Source organism: Vespula vulgaris, chromosome 1 (assembly GCF_905475345.1).
Source record: "Vespula vulgaris chromosome 1, iyVesVulg1.1, whole genome shotgun sequence".
Lineage (NCBI taxonomy): Eukaryota > Metazoa > Arthropoda > Insecta > Hymenoptera > Vespidae > Vespula > Vespula vulgaris.
Genome location: NC_066586.1, coordinates 13,359,998 through 13,382,356, shown reverse-complemented (window position 1 = coordinate 13,382,356; position 22,359 = coordinate 13,359,998). Strand labels below are relative to the sequence as shown.

At 38.8% G+C, this 22,359-nt stretch overlaps 1 protein-coding gene across 5 annotated transcripts in view; it reads right to left on the bottom strand.

Annotated features, from left to right (window-relative positions):
• Nucleotides 1-22,359, bottom strand: part of LOC127064014 (zinc finger protein castor homolog 1-like) — a 94,070-nt gene that overhangs the window by 11,422 nt on the left and 60,289 nt on the right. The window lies entirely within an intron of this gene.

Here is a 22,359-nt window from a genome sequence, read left to right as displayed (position 1 = left end):
TAAACGAAATCTACTTTACCAACGAGGAAGAACAAAACCATCTTAAAGCGTTCGTAATAGTTTCTTTCAGGAGCGTTTCGAGCGTTGTTTTACGCGGGCGTACAATACAATTTCCGAAGGTAAATCAAGAATTATGAGAGCCGTTCGTCGACCCATACGTTCCTGTGCACCCGAAAACTGGTTGAGCCAGGCTCAACGCCACTCCGAAATAAAAGGGAACGTGGAAAGGGAAGAGAAGTGATGGAGGAGGAAGAGGAGGAGGAGGAGGAGAAGAAAAAGAAGAAAAAGAATAAGAAGAAAGAATGGAGAACAGAGCAAAAAACTATCGGTCGATCGCAATACGCAATATGCAAAAACCCGTGCCGTACCCCTGGGCCCGAGTATACATGGAGCACATTTACCTTACCACTCGTGAAATTTTCATAGCTCTTAAAAGGTTCGAAGATAAGTAGTAATAATAATAGTAGTAGTAGTAGTAAGTAGTAGTAGTTAGTAGTAGTAGTAGTAGCAGTTGTAGTAGTAGTAGTAGTGATGGTGATGGTAATAATAATAGTAGTAGTAGTAGTAATAGTAGTAGTAGTAGTAGTACTAGTAGTAAGGCACGCAAGAAAAATTGCAGCACGTAAAACACATTTCGTTCTTTGACCAATCATCGTTCGTTGATAATTATCTCTCCTTCTCTTTCTCTCTCACTGCTCATTAGGGTAATCCAAAGAAGATAGCAATAAACATAGCAGAGAGCATGTTACCGTCACCCATCTTTCTGTTTTTTTTTTTTCTTTTTTTTCCCCTTGAAATACATACTTACATTACTCAATATAAAATGAAGATTACGAACTAAATTTACTCGTATTACTTCTTTCCCCTTTCTGTTTCTGTCCCTTTCTCTCTCTCTCTCTCTTTCTGTTTTGGAGTATAATATTTATTAAGTGTCATTTTTCATTTCGATTCGTTCAAAAAGATCGATCTAAGATAAAGATTTGGACGGTATTAAATTCCTTCGTTCAGCAACGGTTAATACTTTAATAACGAAACGGTAGCTTATCAACATAACGCTTCCTGTCGATCGCTCACTTTCACCGCAAGAGTCATCCGTCTGGTCGCGGTCGACCGATCAATTACCTTCTATCGATCGTGATTTACGTCGATCGCCTTCGGCTTGTATCGACGTCGATCTATCCGAATCTTTGGGATGATCTAAATCGAACTTTTCACAATTAAAAATAACAAACGAAAAGGGAAGAAAAGAAGAAAATCATTAATCGTCATTGCTATTATCATTATTCTACTTTTAATTCGTGAGAAAAAATTCTCGAACGAAAGCTAAACAAAGAAAAAAGAGAAAGATAAAAATAGAAAAAGAAATGAAAAAAGAGAGAAAGAAGAAGAAGAAAAACGAACGAACGAACGAACGAACGAACGAACGAACGAAACTTATGATCGGAAAGAAAAGAAAAATGAAAATAACGAGAATCCTTTAGTCTTACGCGACGAAGTAGGAGGAAAGGGTTGAGCTCTCAGTGTCGAGCCATTTTTCTTTTTTTTATTTCCCCTACCGATCGCCATGAGGCACCCCGCGAAAAAGAAACGGAGTTGATTCCAAGAAATACCTATACTACTTGTACGTGCCGAGGCTCGCGCGCTCTCTTTGAATGCGTTCAGAAACGAGTTTAAAAATTGTCGAATATTTCTCGAGGGCCTCCTCTCGAGAGCAAAGGAGAGGGAGGCTTACTCCACGCGTGGTACATCGAGTCGATCGAGTGGGGAGAGAGCCTGGCCCCTTGTACTCCTTCCTCATCCTCCTCTTCGTCGTCATCCTCCTCCTCCTCCTCCATCTCCTCCTCCTCCTTCTCCTTCTCTTCCTCCTCCTTCTCTCCTCCCCTATCGCGGAGAAGGAACTTCTTATGTATTCTACGTGTATGCGCGTTCGTCCGCAAGAGAAAAAGAAAAAGATGAAGAAAAAAAAATGGAGAAAGGAGTTCGCGAAAAGGGGAAGAGGAAATTCGAGAATGACCGAAGATATTCTTTTTAATCTAAAATACATATGTATATATGTATATATATTTATATATAAATATATATGTTATAAATATATATATATATATATTGGATCTAATTTTTTTACTTAATAGTAATATTCTAATTATGATAATTCATATTAATTTAATAATTCTTCAATCTTCTATCTTCTTTTATCTTCCAATTACTAATACCCTTAATATCCTTGCTAATTTAATATTTATCTCTAATTTACGCACGCACGTTTTTACGCGTACGGAATATTCCTATATCCTTTATACGATTTTCTCGATTGAATTTATTCTTAATGGTAAGAAGATTTCAATCGGTATTACTTTTTAATCGATCTTACGCACAGTTGCTTGTTACACAGTTACAATAATTGTATCCATAAATCGCGTAGATAATAAAAATTAAGTCACGATGAATTGGATTATTATTTCTATAAGAAGAAAAATTCCTTAATAAACACTCTTATACGCGTCTCATATAATAGACAATATTTTCCAGACCGTTGAATTATCGTATAACATAGAAAACATATATATATATCGTGCCACCCACATGGTTAAAAAACGGGAATCGCTACTTACTAGGGGGAGGATACGGACAAGGAAAAACGTGACGGTGCTTAAAGGGCAAATCTTAAAAAATATGAGAAACTCGTGGGGACAACGTGCACCGGTTCCAAACAACCATCTCTCTCTCTCTCTCTCGTACAGAGAGAGAGAGAGAGAGAGAGAGAGAGAGAGAGAGAGAGAGACATATATATTCTCTCACTCTTTCTCTCTTTTTCGTCTATCACCCCACCGGGTATATTCAATACAGGCGGCTTTCAGTCCAACCCTTTATTCGTAGTTCTTAAAACTCGCTTCGAGAAGAGGAGGAGAATGAGGAGGAGAAGAAGGAGGTGGAGGAGGAGGTGGAAGAGAAGAAGGAGGGGTGAACGGTCGATCCTGCTTTAAGGGGAAAAAAGAGAGAAAGAGGGAGAGTGTGTGTGTCCTAAGAGAGAGAAAGAGAGAGAGAGAGAAGGGGGGTAGAAGGTTTAAAATTTTCAAAAAGCCCGATCCTGAAAAGGCCCCGGATTTCAGAGCAGGGTCTTTCCTTTTTTATCATTTAATCCGTGGACTCGGCTGAATAACCCTTTATATCGCAAACACGGGCTTATGAGTACGTTGGCCCTAACACACCCTACAAACAGAGACCGAACGAACGAACGAACGAACGAACGTATGTACGTAGATACGAACGAACGAATAAACGAATGAACGAATAAACGAATGAACGAATAAACGTATGGTATGCCATACGTGACTGAGTTAAGAAGATTTTAATCGATTTTATTTAAATGGTATACACCTCGATAAGACCGTCACTCCAATTTCCCAAACGAGATTCCCATTTCGAGATCACGAATCATCCGTTCATCCGATCCGATCTCGATCTAATCTCGGTATTTGATCTCGGTCAGCTTCGAAATTCGAATCTTTCGCGATAATTTCTTAGATAAGAATTTTAATCGATTTTATTTGAGTTGTCCATAAACGTAGATGGATAATATATCGAAACGGTTCCCAAGTTTTTCGATTAGAGCGGGAAATTTGAATATCTACCTCTCTCTCTCTCTCTTTCTTTATATTTTTCTTTCTCAATCTTTCTTCTTTCTTGGATGATGTCGATGAAGGAACACGTGTGTTGGTTGTATCCAATAAAAAGGGTCAACGTAACGCATAAAACGAGTGTTTGGATAATACTCGCAAAGGCAGTTGCATCGCGTTCATCTCTTCGTCGTCGTAGTGTCGTCATTATGCGATCGTCTGTAACCACGCTCGATGCTTTCATTCGAGTTCTCTCTTTTTATTTTCTTTTTTCTTTTTTTTTTTTCTTTTTCGAGAGGTTTAAACGTCGAGAAAGAAAGAAAAAGAGAGAGAGAGAGAGAAAGAGAGAGAGAGAGAGAAAGAGAAAAGTTCTAACGGTATAACCCCTTCTCTTCTCTTTCAATCTTCGTCCCTTAACGGAACCCTCTTCGATGGTACTCGTCACAATATTGTTTCCGGAAAAACGGCTCGGTGTGCACACGAAAGAGTGAGTGAGATAAAGAGAAAGAGAGAAAGAAAAAGAAAAAAAAAAGAGAGAGAACGAGTTAACCGTCCAGATGCGACTTAATGACCCAGAATCGACGTTACGCTACTACTACACCGATACTACTACACTACTACACTACTAATTTACTACTACTAGTAGACTACTTTTACTACACTATTCTACTGCACTACTACTACTACTACTTACTCGATCGGCAATTCCAAAGGTCTCAAAGGGCCTTTGTGCCGAGCCTACGTAAACAAGAAGCCGATTCCTTTCTTCCTTTACGTTCTTACCATCGTCGTCGTCTTCGTCGTCGCAACGTCGGATAGATTTCGACGTTAATTTATGAGAGAATATTAAATCGAAGAGAGACAATAAAAATGTTCAACCCCCTTGTCTCTCTCTCTCTCTCTCTCTATCTCTCTCTTTCTCTCTTCCTATCTTTCTCGTTGTATATCTCAACGAAAGATCGCTTCGAACCGACAAGATTTATGTACCTTTAATAGATTCTACCGGATGGCTCGCGTATTTTATCAATTTTTAGTAACGATACGGAAAAATTCGTTCGCCGAGTCGTAAACGTTCATTCTCACTCTCTTTCTCTCTCTCTCTCTCTCTCTCTCTTTCTCTCTCTCTCTCTTTCTCTTTCTTTCTCTTTATCATTCTCTTTCTCTTTCTCTTTCACATGAGAGGTTTTACGAGGTAGGAAGCAAGATGCTACGGCATAAAGTCGCAGCTTCTTCTATGAGGGAAATAAAATAGACAGTGTGTGTATGTGTGTGTGTGTGTGTAAGAGAGAGAGAGAGAGAGAGAGAGAAAGAGAGAGAATGTAGAAGATCGAGTATATTCGCTCTCTTTCCAAAGTGGAAACAGAGAAATAGAGTAGCCGACACTAAACTATTCTAAGATCTGCGAGAAACAGAATGAGAGAATGAAGGAATGGAAGAAAAAGAAGGAGAGAAAGACAGAGAGAGAAAGTGTCAGGAACTTATTGTCTCTTAGCGAGCTAGCCGGCGTTATTTCTGTCAAAATTACGTTATGGTCGCCATACTACTACATTCTCCCTTTCTCTCAGTGCAATCCATTTAACACCTTTCTCCCTTGCTCGTGACTACATCGAGAGTTTCTTCCTCTCTTCTTCTTCTTCTTTTTATTTTTTTTTCTTCTTCTAATTCTTCGTCTTTTTCTTTTACCGTTCCTTCCTTCCTTCCTTCCTTCTTCATCTAACTTAACACCAAAAGCCGTTTATTCATTCGTAGTATCGTTCGAGACAAGAATAAACGTTGTTATGGCCGTTCGTTCTCCCATTCGTGGCGAACTGGCTCATTATAATTAGTGTGCAATCTCTTTTTCTTCTATGCAAAAGTACGGAAAGAGAAAGAGAGAGAGAGAGAGAGAGAGAGAGAAAGAGAAAGAGACAGGAGGACTTCCAAGTATACTATATATCCCTATACCATCATTCTGGACTTTCCTCTTAGTTTTTACGCTCTATGGAGCAAGAAACTTTGGTACTCTCTTTGCTACTCTCAAAGATAAAATTTTACGATGCAATCCGAACGAGAATCTCAGTGACATTCGAAATAGAAAAATTATTTGTCGACATTGATGATAATTATCAAATAAACACAATATAAGTTTAATTGTATCATCTCTTGAAGAAAAGAGAAAAAGAGAGAGAAAGAAATTAATATCGCTTGTTGGAAATGAAATACCGAGATTATTGCTCTCGATAAACAACGATCGTTCGTCGACGTTAATAATGATTATCGAGTAATCCGAATTTAATTTCGATCTTATTTTTTATCGTAGAAGAAGAAAGAGAGAGAAGTATCGAGGAGATCATCGCACTCGAAACGCAACGATTGTTCGTCGACATCGACGATAATCGTCAAACAATCAAACTTTAATTTTAATTGCAATACTATTTTTTATAAAACACAAACGAGGAGAAATATTATGTTAAAAAGAGATAAATAAATCAACGGATTTGATATGCAACGTTCGAAATGTAATATTGTAATTATTGAAACATATGTTTCATTCAATAAAGAGAAATTTGTAAAATAAATGAAACATCAACATCGTAATTTTTTGATATCCATTAGGTATTACCATGTGCTCGTAAAATATTATAGATCTCGTCATGAAATCCATATAAGAGTCGAAGCACCGTTTAGTCATTCATCCTCGTTTTCATCGACTTTCTCTCATTGTCCGTGACTCGAACGACACGAAGGAGACACGTCGTCCGTCGTCATTTCTTTCATCCATCGTGCGCGCCAACGTAATTATCTTATGTAAGTTACCGATCTTCATCGTTGTCCGTTGTCGAGCATGCTAGGGTCTGGGGACTTTAAGAACGATTACACGTGTCGTTTCTTTCATACTTCTCTTTCTCTCTGTCTCTCTCTTTCTCTCTTTCTTTCTTTCTCTTTCTCTCTCCGTACTCTTTTTCACGAGAGCTAACACACGATAAATACGCGAATCATTAGCGTCTATGGCGTGCGATCTAATTTGCGATATTCTTTGATGAAACCATTCATTTGTTATTTAAATCGTGTCGTTATTATGAAATTAATTTAAAAATCTACGATAGCTCGAAGACACGTTCGCGAATTTTGTAATAAATAAATCCAAATGATACGACTGAAAAATTATTTACACGATAATCTTCTTTAATTCTAAGAGTAGGCTAGAGTATTCTGAAATCTAAAATTAAGATTCGAACGTTTTAGCACGTCCGAGATATTTGATCTCTCGAAAACACACGGAACACTATCTCGAACTCGATTGCTATCGAAACGATTGATTGGTGATTTCGGTTGGTACTAGCCACGTGCTACATTTGAAAATTATCTGTACGATAACTTCTTCTTCTTCTTTTTTTTTTCTTTTTAATCTTAATAGTTTCCGCCCGATTTAGCTAAAATTTAGATTCGATCGTTTGCACGTTTGAAATATTTGATCTCTCGAAAACACACGCAACAAATCTCGAACTCGATTGCTATCGAAACGATTGGTTCGGTTGGAACAAGCCACGTGGTACATTAGAAAATTATCTGTACGATAACTTCTTCTTTTCTTTTTTTTTCATTTTAAAAGTATGTGACCGATTTAGTTAAAATTTAGATTCGATCATTCGCACGTTTCAAACGTTTGATCTCTCGAGAATCATACACAGCGTATCTCGAACTCGATTGTTATCGAAACGATTGTTAAAAGTTGGAACAAGCGACGTATCATGTTTAAAAATGATTTAAAAGAAAGAGAGAGAGAATTGACGAATTGAAGCACAATGTTATGTAATTTTAAGAGTTTCCGAGCAATTCAATTAAAATAAAGATTCGAACATTTGTATCTCTCGAAACTACACGAAGCATTTTCTCGAGCTCGATTATGACCGTAACGATCGATTAAGAATCGAAATGGTCTACGTTCCACGTTTGAACATTACCAGCTCGATAATAGTATTTAATATTTTTAAGAGTTTCTCAACGAATCAATTCAAATTAAAAATCGTACGCTCGAAACGATAGGCAGGATGGATATCTCGAATTTTATTACTATCGAAACGATCGGTAGATTTCGAGCAGGCCACGTGCTGCACAATTTTTTTTTTTTTCGTTCTCCTCTCGAATCTAAAAGCATATATTCATTAATGTCGCGGTGTCTGGTATCGTTTTACCCTGCAGCAGGGTCCTTTTTTCTTTCTCTTTTTTCTTTTTTGCTCTCTCTCTCTCTCTCTCTTTCTTTTTTTCTCTTCTTTAATCGACATACTACTCGCCTAGGCGAACATGGTACACGCGAGAGCTGTGAGAGAGTCTCGTTTGAGATTTTTCGGGGCCCAGTACATACATACATGTGTAGGTACATATGTACGTACGTACTACTTAGTGCCCTTTTCGTCGACCCTTTCCCTTTCCTCTCCTCTCCTCTCCTCTCCGCTCCTCTCTTCTCGTCTCGTCTCGTCTCCTCATCCCTCGAAACAACCGTCACCCCTTCTTTTTTACACTGCCGTGGACCGAACCCCCCGATCTCTCGATCGCGTTCAAGGCGGCCGCGTTAAATTTAACGAGGGGAGACCCTCACACGATACATTAGGCTCGTGCGCGAATCTGGACGCTTTTCTAACTCCCTTTGATAAATTCTACTTTTCATTTGAACTAGAGAGAAAGAGGGTTGATAGGTAAAGAGAGAGAGAGACGATTCTAATTATTTTGTTTGTACTCGGATTTGTTAAGACTCTCCTCGTTAATACTCAGATTAATTTTTTTTCATAATTCTAAAGAATGTACTTATATATAATGTATATATGTATAGGTAATAATATACATATATATATAAATCAATCAATATATTAAATATATATATATATGTTAAATATAATATACATGTATATTAAATGTATAAGTAATAGTATATATATATATAATAATTAATGTTTTTAATTAATATATAATTAATATATATATACAATAATTAATATATAGAAAAAAAGAAGCAGAGAGAAAGAAAAAGTCGTTTATATGAATATATTATAGAAATCAGCTCCAATTATTTTGTTCGTAAAATGGTTTTTGAAATTTCATCGTATGATAGTTATGAATTTCATCGTACAGAACGCAAAAATTTTCTAAAACAATTCCACACGAAAATAATATAGATACGTCTAAAAATTATAAGCGATAAAAGAAATCTAGTTGAAAATAATGAAGAAAATACGAATGGTTTCGACCGATATATCCCTCCTTTCTTTTTCAAAGCGTCTAAATTCATCCCCCTTTTTTTTTTATTCCACTCACCCGCGCGCTCCTTAGAAAGTGCCTAAAGTTTTTACGAAGGGGAGAAAAAAGCCCTAGTACGTAACATTAGCCTCGATATAGTTCGTTCCTTCTCTCCCTTTCTCCCTTTTCCCAACGTTACTCGTTCATCCTCGAAAATAAACAGAATCGAACCCTTTCTACAAATTCAAATAGTCACCTCTCTCTCTCTCTCTCTCTCTCTTTCTCTCTCTCTCTCTTTTTAACTTATTTTCTATCGTCGTACAGCTTTATTGTTCGATTTACGAAAAGCTTCAGATGGTTCCCGCTCTCTATAATATATCCATACTAAAAAATAGAGCTCTCACCACGGATCGGCGATCCGCTGTCAAAACAAGAAATTCGATTCTAGTGATCGAAAGGCAGGCAGATTTTTCATTCGACGAGAATTTTCCAGTATACTAAACGTCATACGATCATGCGAGAGAACGATCAGGCTTTGGGTGCATCGACCGGAATATATCTGCACATTGAAGAAGGGTCGTAGGTATAATTCCCTTTAACGTATAATCGAAACGAATATAACCCAATTTTCTATGATCCAACGTCTCTTTCAAAATTCATTTCTACTCTTATCAAAAATTACAGAAAAGAAAACAAAGTAAAAAAAAAAAAAAGAAAAAAGAAAAATAAAACGAATCAAAATTCGGGCATCGACCGATGAGAAATATTTCTTTAAAAGAAGAAGATACTTCAGAAAATTTCGATCGATCAAATTTCATGACGATAACGAAATATTTCTATCCACGATAGAATATTGAAATGTAATCATTATTTTCTTTTTCTTTTGTTACGAACGGAATAATAAAAATCAAAAGTACAGACTACCGGTTATCGTTTCTCACGGAGTCTCGTTCTTTCCCGACGTTCCACGAATCGCCAAAACGCCAAAGAAGAAAGAAAGAAAGAAAAAAAAAAGGAAACGGTGGATAAGAAATTTTACGAACGCTAGTCTTGGCTTTGATGGTTGGGACTTAACAAACGATTCCATTTACACGAGGAAAATTACGATATGGCTAGGACGAAGTCTCTCTCTTTCTCTTTCTCTCTTGTACATTTGGTATATCATGTCGCATCTCTCTCTCTCTCTCTCTCTCTCTCTCTCTCCTCTCTCTCTTTTTCCCTCTTTTCCTACTCTACGTTTCTCCTCCTCTTCTTCCTCTCGTCTTCCTCTCGGTTCGTAGGGAGCTCGTTAACGGAAATTTACGACAAACTGGCACCCACCGATCGTCCGCGTTGTCCGCGTTTCGTAGAGCTTCTCTCTCTTTCTCTCTCTTTCTCTCTCACTCTCACTCAATCTAGTTGTACTCGCAAACGCAAATCTTCGCATGTATATGGGAGAGAGAGGAAGAGAGAGAAACGATCACGTCCAGTACATTGCTACACGAGAACGCGTATTTCAAAGATTTACAAAGTCTTATAACGCTCAATGATTTACGAGATCGCGTATCCGATAACTTTTGAATATTCTTCGAGCGATGGTTATACGAGTGTTAGCTTAACAAGGCAGTTAGACGAGCGCTTAACGAGCGAGAGGCATTATTAAAGCTCGCCACTCTACTCACTTCTCTCTTTCTCTCTCTCTCTTTCTTTCTTTCTTTCACTCTCTCTCTCTCTCTTTCTCTTTCTCTTTTATAACAAATAACGATTTCATTTTTTCATCCATCTAAGGGTACAATATTCGATCGTCGATCAATCGCGTTTTGTTATATAGATGCTGCTACTCGATTTTACATATATTCATCTTTTCTAGATGTATGTATATATGTGTGTGTGTGTGAGAGAAAAAATATTTGAGAGATAATAATCGATATTTATGTTTCCTCGAAACGTTTCATCTCTAACGGAACGTTGTAGTCCTTTTTTCATCTCTCTTTCTCTCTCTCTCTCTCTTTTTCGTCCAAGTTAGACGACAAAAATAGAGAAGACTAAACGTTTTATGGAACATCGTCCACTTTACGATCCAACACGGTTGATGATATTAATAATCTAAAATTATCTATGTCCACGTATGTTATCACTTACATGTATACACACATATACATACAAGATGAAGAAGTTAATACAATTTACCGAAATATCTTTCTAGATTTTAACGATCGATTGAATTCTTTCAAATATACAATACCCTGTCTTACACTTCGCAAATTGTGAAAAATTGTTTTGTACCTGTTTCGTACTCGTTTCGACATGAGTCACATGTATCCTATAAAGGAGAAGACGTAATTGTTTCTCTCCATTGCTATTGTCGTATAAGATGTGCGAATCTCGTTTTGTCTGGCGTAACTGCAAACGGAATTCGTCGCGTTACGTTTCCAGCAAAAAAGCGTAAGCACGAGGAACGCGTTCGTTAAGAATCTCGATCCCTACCTCCACCCTCCCCCCTCACCCCTTTTCACCACTCTTCCTCTTCGATTCCTCTCATCTTCCCTCTCTCGAATCGTCTTCGTCGTTCGATCGGCTATTTTTCAACACAGCCATTGGCAGCTCGGTCGATTTCGAAAGATCGCGGGGTCGCGAGCAACGTGCCGACGTCGACGGCTAATTAAATTTAGAATATTTTTTAAATTTCTCCAATTCCGCTGGCATGATTTGGCAAGCGACGCCATAGTCTCGTGAAAAACGTATTCTCTCTTTCACTCTGACAGGAACGTATCGTTGTTCTTACTCTTTCTCTCTATCTCTCTCTCTCTCTCTCTCTCCTTCTCTTTCTGTTTCTCTCTCTTTCTCTCTATACATCATATTTTATAACCCAATAAAACTATTTTGAATTGATACTCAAGCATTTTCGCAAAATTATCCTATATTTCAACGAGCCTATTCAACTTCTAGATCCAACTAGAAATTCTTCAAACTCTTGAAAGAAATTGAATTATACCGTCTATACTTATGTATAAATATATGTGTATGTGTGTATGTATGTATATGTGTGTGTGTGTGTTATATCTATATATAAATAAAAGTCATGTTATTTATAAAAAGATCGATTACACAAATGTATATTAATTCTTAAACTCGAGATGTGACGTACGCGACTGACGTCGTTCCAACGCAAAGATATTACATGTATATACATATACACGAACACACACACACACAGGCACGCACATACACACAAATACACAAACGAACGTGTGTTAACATTGCTTATTAATCGTAATCTATTAATAATAATAAACAAAAAAAATAAAATAAAGAATGCCTATATAATATATATATTGAAATAATTTGACGTTTAAGAGACCGACCGACACACCTTCGAAGAGTCTTCTTAGGCACGGCCCTGACCCTCCGGGCCTGCTCGTCGGCCGTTTTAGTTTGGGCTAAGCGCTAAAACAATCGGCGCGGCGCGGCACGACGCGGCACGGTGCGGTGTGGTGCGGTGTGGTGCGGTGCGGCGTGGCGCGGCACGGCATAGCGCGGCGCTTCGTGGTCTTGGTCTCGGTCTTCCCGTGGCGTTCGGTGCAATGCTCGTTCGCTTCTTCCTTTTTCTCGCTTTTCGCGAAGCGCGAAATAACGGAGGGCCGAAGAACGAAGAGGGTTAAGAGAGAAAGAGATAGAGAGAGAGAAAGAGAGAGAGAGAGAGAACTAACTCGAATTACCAAAGCATCGTGCCGCGTGGCCGAAGAGCTACGGCTTTAAGCGACTTATGGCGAACGAACGAAGAGACGCGGGATAAAGGAGGAAGAAAGGTCGATTTATTAACGACACGACGAAGAGGAGTGGCTCTGCGGTTTTCTCAGTCGCTCAAGAAAATTGGACTGCCCGATGAGAGTTAAAACGCCGCTAAAAAGAGAGAGAGAGAGGGGGGGGGAGAGAGAGAGAGAATGAGAGCGAGAGAGAAAAAGAGAGAATATTTATTACGCTAAGAACTGACCCTTATATAAAAGAGGAAGAGCGAGAGAAAGAGAGAGAGAGAGAGAGAGAGAAAGAGAGAGAAAGGTAAAGAACCCAAGATCTCGTTGAGATAAGAAAAAAATTTCTACGACGAAAACAATAATCAAGTAATATTATTCATTACAACGAGGATGATATATAGCGGTCGGGAGGGGGAACGGAGTAAGGTGGGGGAGGATGGATATGAAGGTAGAAGGGGAGGGGGTAGTTGAATTAAAGTTTTACGATAAAAATGCAAATACGAGTTGTTACTTTTTCTAACGTTATCGAACATATTTTATACCCCCGTGGAATTTCTTTTACATTATTTTTTCGTCCTTTTTCCTTTCCTTTCTTTTCTCTTCTTTCCATTTCCTTCCCTTATCTTTCCTTTCCTTTCTTTTCCTTCTTTATCATACCCAACTTTTCTAACGTCGTTAAGCCCAAGGTATCAATTCGATCGTATATAATTCAAAGACAATTTCATGTTCGCATAGGTAATTAGCACGTACGCGATTTGTCGGTCGCGTGTTCGTCGCTCGAGTTTGCGTGTTTATAACCAACAACCAACGAAACGACGCACTCTTTCTTTCTTTCTTTCTTTACTATTACTACTTCATCATCTTCTTCTTCTTCTTCTTCTTCCTTCTTCTTCTCTATATACTACTCTTTCTCCATTACAACGAACAACTCCTCCGTAGATAAGTTCTGCTAACGTATTTTCGTTGAGAATAAAGAAGCGTCGCGAACGCGAAAACGCGAGAGTTGTTGGGCCAATACGGAACGGAGGAAACGTTACCGACTCTTCTTCTCTGTTCTTCTTATTCTTCTTATTTCTCTGTCCTCTTCCTCCTCCTCCCTCCTCTTTCTCCTCTCTTCTTCCTCACTCTTAGCAAAGTCCTCTCGAGACTGTCGGAGGTCGTTCTCTTTTTCGTTCCGCGATGCGGTCCACGCTTCTCTCTCTTTCTCTTTCTCTTTCTCTCTCTCTCTCTCTTTCTCTTTCTCTCTGTCTCTCCTCCCTTTCTCGTCGTTTCGTGATTATATTCTCGAAATAGTCAACCGGATGCCGTACGACCGGGTGCCGCCGCGGATATTCCGTATATTTCTGGCAGCTTTTTTCCCGACGAAAAAGAAGAATACGAGGAAAGAAGGGACCTACGTATCTATCTGTGTGTGTGTGTGTGTGTGTGTGTATACATGCATAAACATTCGTACATACATATGTACGTGTACATCAATTTTCTATTTTTCTTGTTCATTTCCATTCTTCTTCTTTATCTACTTTATCTTCTTATTCGTCTTTTGATTGTCTTGGGTTAATCTTTGAAAGGGAAATTCTACCAAGAAATCTCGTATCTTTCCACCACGTGTCGATAGAACGCGACCAGTCGATCGATCGATCGATCCCGAGAGACACACACACCGTGTAATTTTCTCGACTGGAGTCCACTTTCCAACTCATTGCCGATGATTAAGAGTCGTTCCACGCTAATGTCTTTATATCCACTCGCCGTAAATTGGCTGCTACTTGAAGGCGTGATTTTATAAAAGCGATTGGAAAAAGGTGAGAAGAATAAAGAGAGAGAGAGAGAGAGAGAGAGAGAAAGAGAAAAAAAGAAAAACCATAAAAATTCTTCCTATATAACGTCCTGCTATAAAATTTATTACGAGTTCTATTTAAACGATAGCCTATTACTATTACATCATTGATGTGATCCAAAAACAGAACAGGAAAAAAAAATGAAAATAATCAAATACGATGATTTCGCTCACACACTACTACTTCTAATACCTATACGCTTTAATCGTCGTTGAAATAATGCATTTAAAAATATTTTCAATTCGTCATACTGTAACATTTGTTTTTCTATTTAAAAGGGCTCACGTGTTCCATTTTCACGATTCACGATACCTCGAAATGCATTCGATCGAATTCGATATATGTAGTTGATATCATCACGAGGACATAGTAGTATTCTTGGCGGCCGAAAAATCGCGAAACGTCGGCCAGGAAAAAACTGGGACGTAGAGAGCGAATGTGACAAACAGAAAAGTCGGAGAGGGGCGGGGGAGGGGGAGGGGAAGTAGGAAAAGAGGTGGGAGGGTGTCGATCGAGCAACGATGGATTCCTGAGTTTCGAGGACGGTATGCGATTGGCAATAGTTGTTTCCCGATAGAAACCAATCGGGGCCAATCGCGTAGCCAACTCGAAGCTGCACGACGTTTCGCAATTCCCTTTTTCGAAGGTGCCACTTTTATTGCCAGATATTCTAGCCACCGTCACTCGGACTCGGTACTTACATATGTGTGTATATGTCTCTCTCTCTCTCTCTCTCTTTCTTTATCTCTCCGTATGTATGTACGTATGTATGTATGTACTTACGTATGTATTCGTATACGAAGCACTATGTTTAATTTTAGCTAGTGAGACAAACCGATCCACTTTCGCGATTTCCCTTTTTCATCCTCCTTCTCTTGTGTTTGCTCTCATTATTCTCTTTTCTATTTTTTTTTCTTTTCTTTTTCTTTTCTTTGTTGGGAAAAAGAAAGTGTGTGTGTATGTGTGCGTGCGTGCGTGTGTGTAGAAAAGAATTATGTGATTATCATTATAATCGTAATGTTTATTATTGTAACTTATGGCGTAAATTAATCGAATGATATATCTTTGACGTTTCGATATTGAACGTCAAAACAGTTCAACTTCAAGGATTACACGATATTATTCGTTTAAAATAGTTATTAAATCAATTTTGTCAGTCATTTAAATTTTGTTGAACGAAAGTAAAGTATTTCAAAAGTTACATAATATTGCTTACGATTAACGATCGTTTATTGATTTATCTTTGGTTATTTCTAATTTGTAAAAATATAGCATAATTATCTCTTTTCGTTTTTCTATCGTTATCCATGCGAGCTACATTTATTTATTTATCTATTAATTAATTAATTTATTTATTTATTTATTTATTTATTTATTGCTCTTCTTTTTATTAATGAAGAAAATCTGGACGGATATCTCGCGAGAAAAATGATTTCATTCGCGACGGAGCATCCTTTTGAGAAACCGGATAAGCAAGAATTGAAACGGACGCGATCCTTTTGCGACAAAAAAGGGCGAGAACGATCGAGATTCGAAATCTGTCTCTCTCTCTCTCTCTCTCTCTCCCTCTCTCTCTCTTTTTCTCTTTCTCTGTCTCTCTTTCTCATCGTTGCTCTATTAATTAGCTCACGGGCGGCAGTTCCGCTCGCTCTCCGTTAATTTAGCTGGAAGGGCTCGCTTTATTTTTCGTACGTCTCCCGTCGCAGACCGACGATCTCTGGATCCTCTCGATCTTGCTCTATTAATTAGCCGGGATCCTTTTTTCCCGCGGTCGAACGTCGCGAGAGATCCGTCGAAGCACGATGGAAAGGACGAGACGAGGACGACGAAAGAAAAAGTCTCGCATCCTTCGGATTCCGGAATCGAGAGTGGGTTGGATAAGGTACGACGATAAAGACGTAAAAATCGTTTCGTCGATAAATAAATATTTTGTCTTTTTTCTTTATTCCTTTATTTTATTTTATTCTATTTTATTTTATTTATTTATTTATTTATTTATTTATTTTTTTTAATTAAATTAAATCTCAGCGTTTCAGATAAATGTTTAGGAACGATGTATCCTTTGGTTAACGATTAAAAATATTGTATTATTTAATTCGACAATATTTGTAAAAATTGATTTCAATCGACGAGGGAACAATATTTTGATGCATCTCTATTTAATTAATCCTCATTACTTTAATTTAATTCAGTTTGTTGATGAATCTTCTCGTCGATGATAAAAAATATTTTCTTATTTAATAAATATTTAGAAAAAATAAATTTCAATCGACAAAAATTTTTCCCACAAATTCATCGCTTCAGATAAATTTGAACAGTTGATAAATCCTTTTGTCTATTAAAAACGATTAAAAATACTTTATTGCTCGATAAGATAATGTTTAGCAAAATTATTTCGTTTTTTCGTTTAAATAGAGACGAAATTATTATCAAGGATCGATAAGAAATCTAACGATCGATACTTAGGCAAAGAATACAAATGGACGCTATAGAATGAGTAAGAGAGAGAGAAACAGAGACAGAGAAAGAGAGAAAGAGAGAGAGAGAGAGAGAGAGAAAGAGAATGAAACGGCGCGGGCGCGCTCGAAAGAGCGATTTGTCAAACGCTTTAACAGCTGCCCTACGCCGACAGCATTATGGCACGAGTTGCTTGTTCGTTCGTTCGTTCGTTCGTTCGTTCGTTCGTTCGTACGCTCACTCGCTCGCTCGTATAACCGCGGAGCGTATTATCGATTTTCATGAAGTAACACGGGCCGCCATGTTTGTCCAGCCGCGTGGAAAGTGCCTAATCCGAAACCCTTCGAACACTTTTATTCGCCGTAAACTGCATAAAACGTCCAATCGATAATAACCACGTTGCCCTTCATTCCGTACACGCCTAAAAGAACGATTCAACCCTCATTTTATCCTTTATATACATCGCCGAACGATGAATAATGGATTTTTTACAAGTACACCGGCTACTAGTATCGTTTAATATCGTTTTAAAGTGGGATTAGCTTCGAATTTAGAAGTAATGAAAATGTTAACGTATTTTTCTATCGTACATCGTTAGATCGTATTAGATAGGATATATTTCAGATGAATAATATGACGTGATTATAATTCGGAATTAATTCGGATTTTATCAGGAATCTTTGAGAATTATTTTTATTTTTCTATTTCTTAGAAAGGAAATAAATTGTATAATATATGTACATGATATATATATATATATTATTCGTTTCGACATCACGTTCGAGCAATCGAATCCATGGTATTTCGTATCGAAATTTTCGAGGGTCAAAACGAAAAATGTACGAACCAATGGATTCTACAAAAATCTCTTGTCTACTGGCACGACCACCCGTGTAATCCACGCGCAATTCTGGCCCGGAAAGAGCGGCATTTTGCGCGCGTTTTCGCTTTTTATTAAGAAGAGAAGGGTGATGGTGGTCGTCGAAAGGGGTCGACTGTTTACGGAAAAATGCCTTTCTTTTGCGCGTGCGATAGCATCGCGAACCGCGCGTCTTTCGATGGCGAAGAAGAGTAGAGAAAGAGAAAGAGAAAGAGAAAGAGAAAGAGAAAGAGAAAGAGAAAGAGAAAGAGAGAGAGAAAAAGACAGACAGACAGACAGACAGACAGAAAGAGAGAGAGAAAGATACACACACACAGAAAGAGAGAAAGACAGTCGTGTGCGCACACAAACACATAAATATATATAAACACGTACGTAGAGAAAGAGAAAGACAGAGAGAAAGCGAAAGAGAAAGAGAAAGAGAAAGAGAGAGAGACAAGCTCGCGGGAGGGAGAAGAGCGAAAAATTAGGGACGGCATTCCGTCTGTGTACCGATGCATTTCGACTGACTGGTGCCCGTCCGCGGCCGATCCTTTTAATGCGATCGCGATTCCGCGAGCGGTAAGAAATTAATAAAAAGTCGTGGAACGATAAATTAGACCGGCGAGACGAGACGGCGCGAGAAGAGAGAGAAAGAAAGAGAGAGAGAGAGAGAAAGAGAGAGAGAAAGAGAAAGAAAGAGAGGGAAAGGCGGCGCCTATGCCTCTCAGCTCCACTCGGCTCGACTCGGCTTGGCTTGGCTTGACTTGACTTGACTTGGCTTGGCTTGGCTTGGCTTGGCTTGACTTGGCTTTCCTTTGCTTGCTTCGGCTTGGCCGCTCGGGGCGATAATAAATTTCGAATATAAATAATGAAATTTCGAATCGGTCGGCCTCCGGCCGATCCGCGTTTTTATTACGAGGCGCGCGGTCTCTTCGAGTCGAACGAATGGCGCCACCGAATATCTATCGCAGACCTCGCGATTCAAGAAATTTCCTATCCTTTCATCGTCCTTCTTCATTATTACGTTCCGATCGGTAATTGTATTACGAGAATTATTCGTCGGATTGTTACTTTTCGTTCATGTTTTCTTTTTTTTCTTTTTTTTTTTGGTTTTCTATTTTTTCTCTTTTTTCATTTTACGATTACGTCGGTCCATTGAAAATCTACGCGAGAGTTCTTCTTTGGAAAGGATATCTTTTTTCTTTTTGGTTACTTTCTTTCTTTTTTTTTTTTTGTCTCCTTCGTCTGTCTTTCTCTCTTTCTCTTACTCGCTCTTTCTCTTGAAACTAATTCTAAATGGTTGTGAGAGGCGAACGAACGAAAGCATCAAAGTCCGAATTGGTCCGGCCTGATTTCTCGCGATCTTTCTCTCTCCTTCTTTAAATTCGAATAATCGAATCCAATTTAGAAAGGTTTTTACGATAAGAGAAGAAGACGAGGAGAAGAGATCGGGGCAAATGGTCGAATCACCGTCCTTGATTGGCAACATAGAGAAAGAGAAAGAGAGAGAGAGAGAGAGAGAGAGAGAGAGAGAGAGAGAGAAAGAGAAGAAAAAAGAAAGAAAGACAAAAATAAAAAAAATAAAAGAGAGAGAGAGAGAGAAAGAGAGGAAGAGAAAGGGAAAGAAAGAGAGAAGTAGACGATCGAGATAAACGAGATATATACTTATACGCATATATCGTTTACACGCGCGGAAAGCTTCCATCTGCTTCTTCGTAATATCGCAATACGCTTTTAATCGAAGAAACGTTCGAGAGACCTTTATTTTCGATACTGATATCGATAAGACGAAGTGCCGGTGTAAGTGCAATTCGGTTGCCCGATAAATCGTGAAAGAAGCTATCCAACTGTCTCCTTTTGGAAGTAAGAAAAAGATAGAAAAAGAGATAGAAAAAGAAAAAAAAAGATAGACATACGAAGAGAAAAAGAGAAAGAGAGAGAGAGAGAGAGAAATGAAAAGCATCGGTGGAGTTCGTACCCTCTGGTATTCACCGTTCTGGCATGTATATGTTCTTTGCCAATGGTAATACGACGTAGAGAGAAACGAGAGGAGAAGTAAGCTCCTTCCTTCAAGGCCCCTGAGGGCCTCGTGAAGTGCCCCTCGTGCCTCCCACTATACGCGGAGAACCCGTGCACCAGTTATTTATTGTAGCTCCCGTTTATGCTTTATTTGTTATTTGCCTGCTCGAACGCTCGCGCCCCAACGACTATGACTATAACTACAACTATACAACGGCGATGATTCTACACGTACATACGTAGTATATATACATAAATATGTACGTTTGTACAAGTACACACATATATACATATATATATTTATATATATATTTATATATATATATATATATACCCATATATATGTGTGCGTGTAAGTAAGTACTTACGTAGGTACCCACCGGTTGTATCTACTCTAAGGGCTACTCTATATCTCTTACTCTCTTAGATGCTGCGACCGATGCTTTTCTTATCTTACCTCGTACACGGAACGAGAACATCCCGAACGTGCGTACAACGTAACGCGATTCGCATAATTAAATGCATATACCAAGAAGTTAAGATATGCAGATAGAGTTCTTATCTTGTTAGAGGCAACGTTTGTAAAAAAAGGACGATTTCGATGAGATGTTTTAGTTCTCTCTCTTTCCCTTGCCTTCTTTTCTTCTTTCGGTCCACGTTTCCCAAGAAGCAAGACAGGAAAATATATCGATATGTATACCGACGAATGATCGATAATTGAGATCGGTGAGAATCCATCTTATTTCTCGCAAATGTGGTCTACATTAATTTTATAACGAGACACGTTGGTGTACTAGATGGAAGGAAATCGAGCGGATCGTGCTCGTTATCGATCTTTTCGTAAGCCATATATCGAAGGTAATAAAGCGACGTTTAATAAAACATTCTACGTACGATGAAATATCCGTCGCAGTCGGCTTTCGTATTAATCAAACGCCCACAGTTCCTTTCTCTCTCTCTCTCTCTCTCTCTCTCTCTCTCTCTCTCTCTCTTTTTCTCTCTATCTCTGTTTCGTTTCTTAGTGTCTCTCTCTCTCTCTTACTCTCCTCCCCTCTCTCCCTCTTTCTCTCTATCGTTAATTAAATTGTATTTAAGCCGAATTAATGGCCGACGCTCTGTCGTTTCTGCGATCATCGTAGTCTTTGGAAAACGAATGTCTGACAGGTGCACGAATGTTCTCTTCTCTAACGTACGTAACGTATGTATGTAAGTACGTACGTGTACGTAAGTACCTACGTCCGAACGTACGTCGAGGATAATCGTCGAGAACATAAATTCGCGGATCAGCGGGCGTTCTTAGTCCCGTCTGAAAATCCATCGAAGATCGTCGTCGTCGTTGTCGTTGTCGTTGTTGTCGTTGTCGGCGTAGCTGGTCGGCTAGCCGACCGAGAAGAAAGAGTTACACCGAGAAAGAAAGAAAGAAAGAGAGAGAGAGAGAGAGAGAGATAGAAGGGTGGCGAAGAGGGGGTGCCGATGGAGGAGGGGGTTGGGTGACAGGACCGAAGACACTGCGAGAAAGAGAGAATAATGCGTTAAAGCAGCAACCAGCAACTACTCTAATTGGCCACTTTGTCCATTTATTCGATTTATTTAAATTATGGGACAATTGACAGTAGGCATTCTATTTTTTAAATCTCCCCGGCCAACCGGCTGATTGGGCGAGATTGGCGTGAGACACTGGCCCCACAGATTCCCCAGTTGTGGGCTTAATCAGCTTTGATTGCTGGTCTCTCTCTCTCTCTCTCTCTCTCTCTCTCTCTCTTTCTCTCTCACTCTCTCTATCTCTTTTACACGCGAGCGACAGACCGAACGCTCTCTCTCTCTCTCTCTCTCTCTCTCTCTCTCTCTCTCTCTCTTTCTCTCTCTCTTTCTCTCCTCTTTCTCTCTTTCATAGCAGAGCGCGACGCGCAACGCACATTTTACTTTATTCCGTTTCAGCGTGTATCCCACCACGAGTTTAATATCATCCGGACGAACGTTGATTGGCCGATCCGAAATTGTGGGAATGTGTCTCTGGTAGGAGAGAGAGATCGAACGAGGCCGCCCACTACACCACTTCTTCCTCTTCTTCTTCTTCCTCTTCTTCTTCTTCTTCTTCTTCTTCTTCTTCTTCTTCTTCTTCTTCTTCTTCGTCTTCTTCGTCTTCTTCGTCTTCAGCTTCGGCTTCTTCTTTTTCATTACTACTCTACTACAGCCACTGTCACGTTCTTGATTATCATAATTTCCGTCAGCAATACTTCGTTGGCTTTCCTACTCGATGAAAAATCACTTTTCCCTCTTTCATCTCTTTCTCATACAAGAACGATCCAATGATTGTGTAACTGAGAGAGAGAGAGAGAGAGATACGATGTTAGAAGGGTGAAGAAAAGACACACGCATACAAAGATAATTAATTAATTTCCATCCAGCTGAGTCATTGCGTTTCTATTTTCTCGAAATTAACTAAGTTATTCGAGTTTCTCCTTCTCTCTCTCTCTCTCTCTCTCTCTCTCTCTCTCTCTCTCTCTCTCTCTATCTCTCTATTTCTTTCTCATTATTTAAAAAATGCAATTGTTTATGTTTGTTCGTTCGTTTATTTATTTGTTCGTTTTCTCATCTTTGTCTTCCGAAGTAAAAGA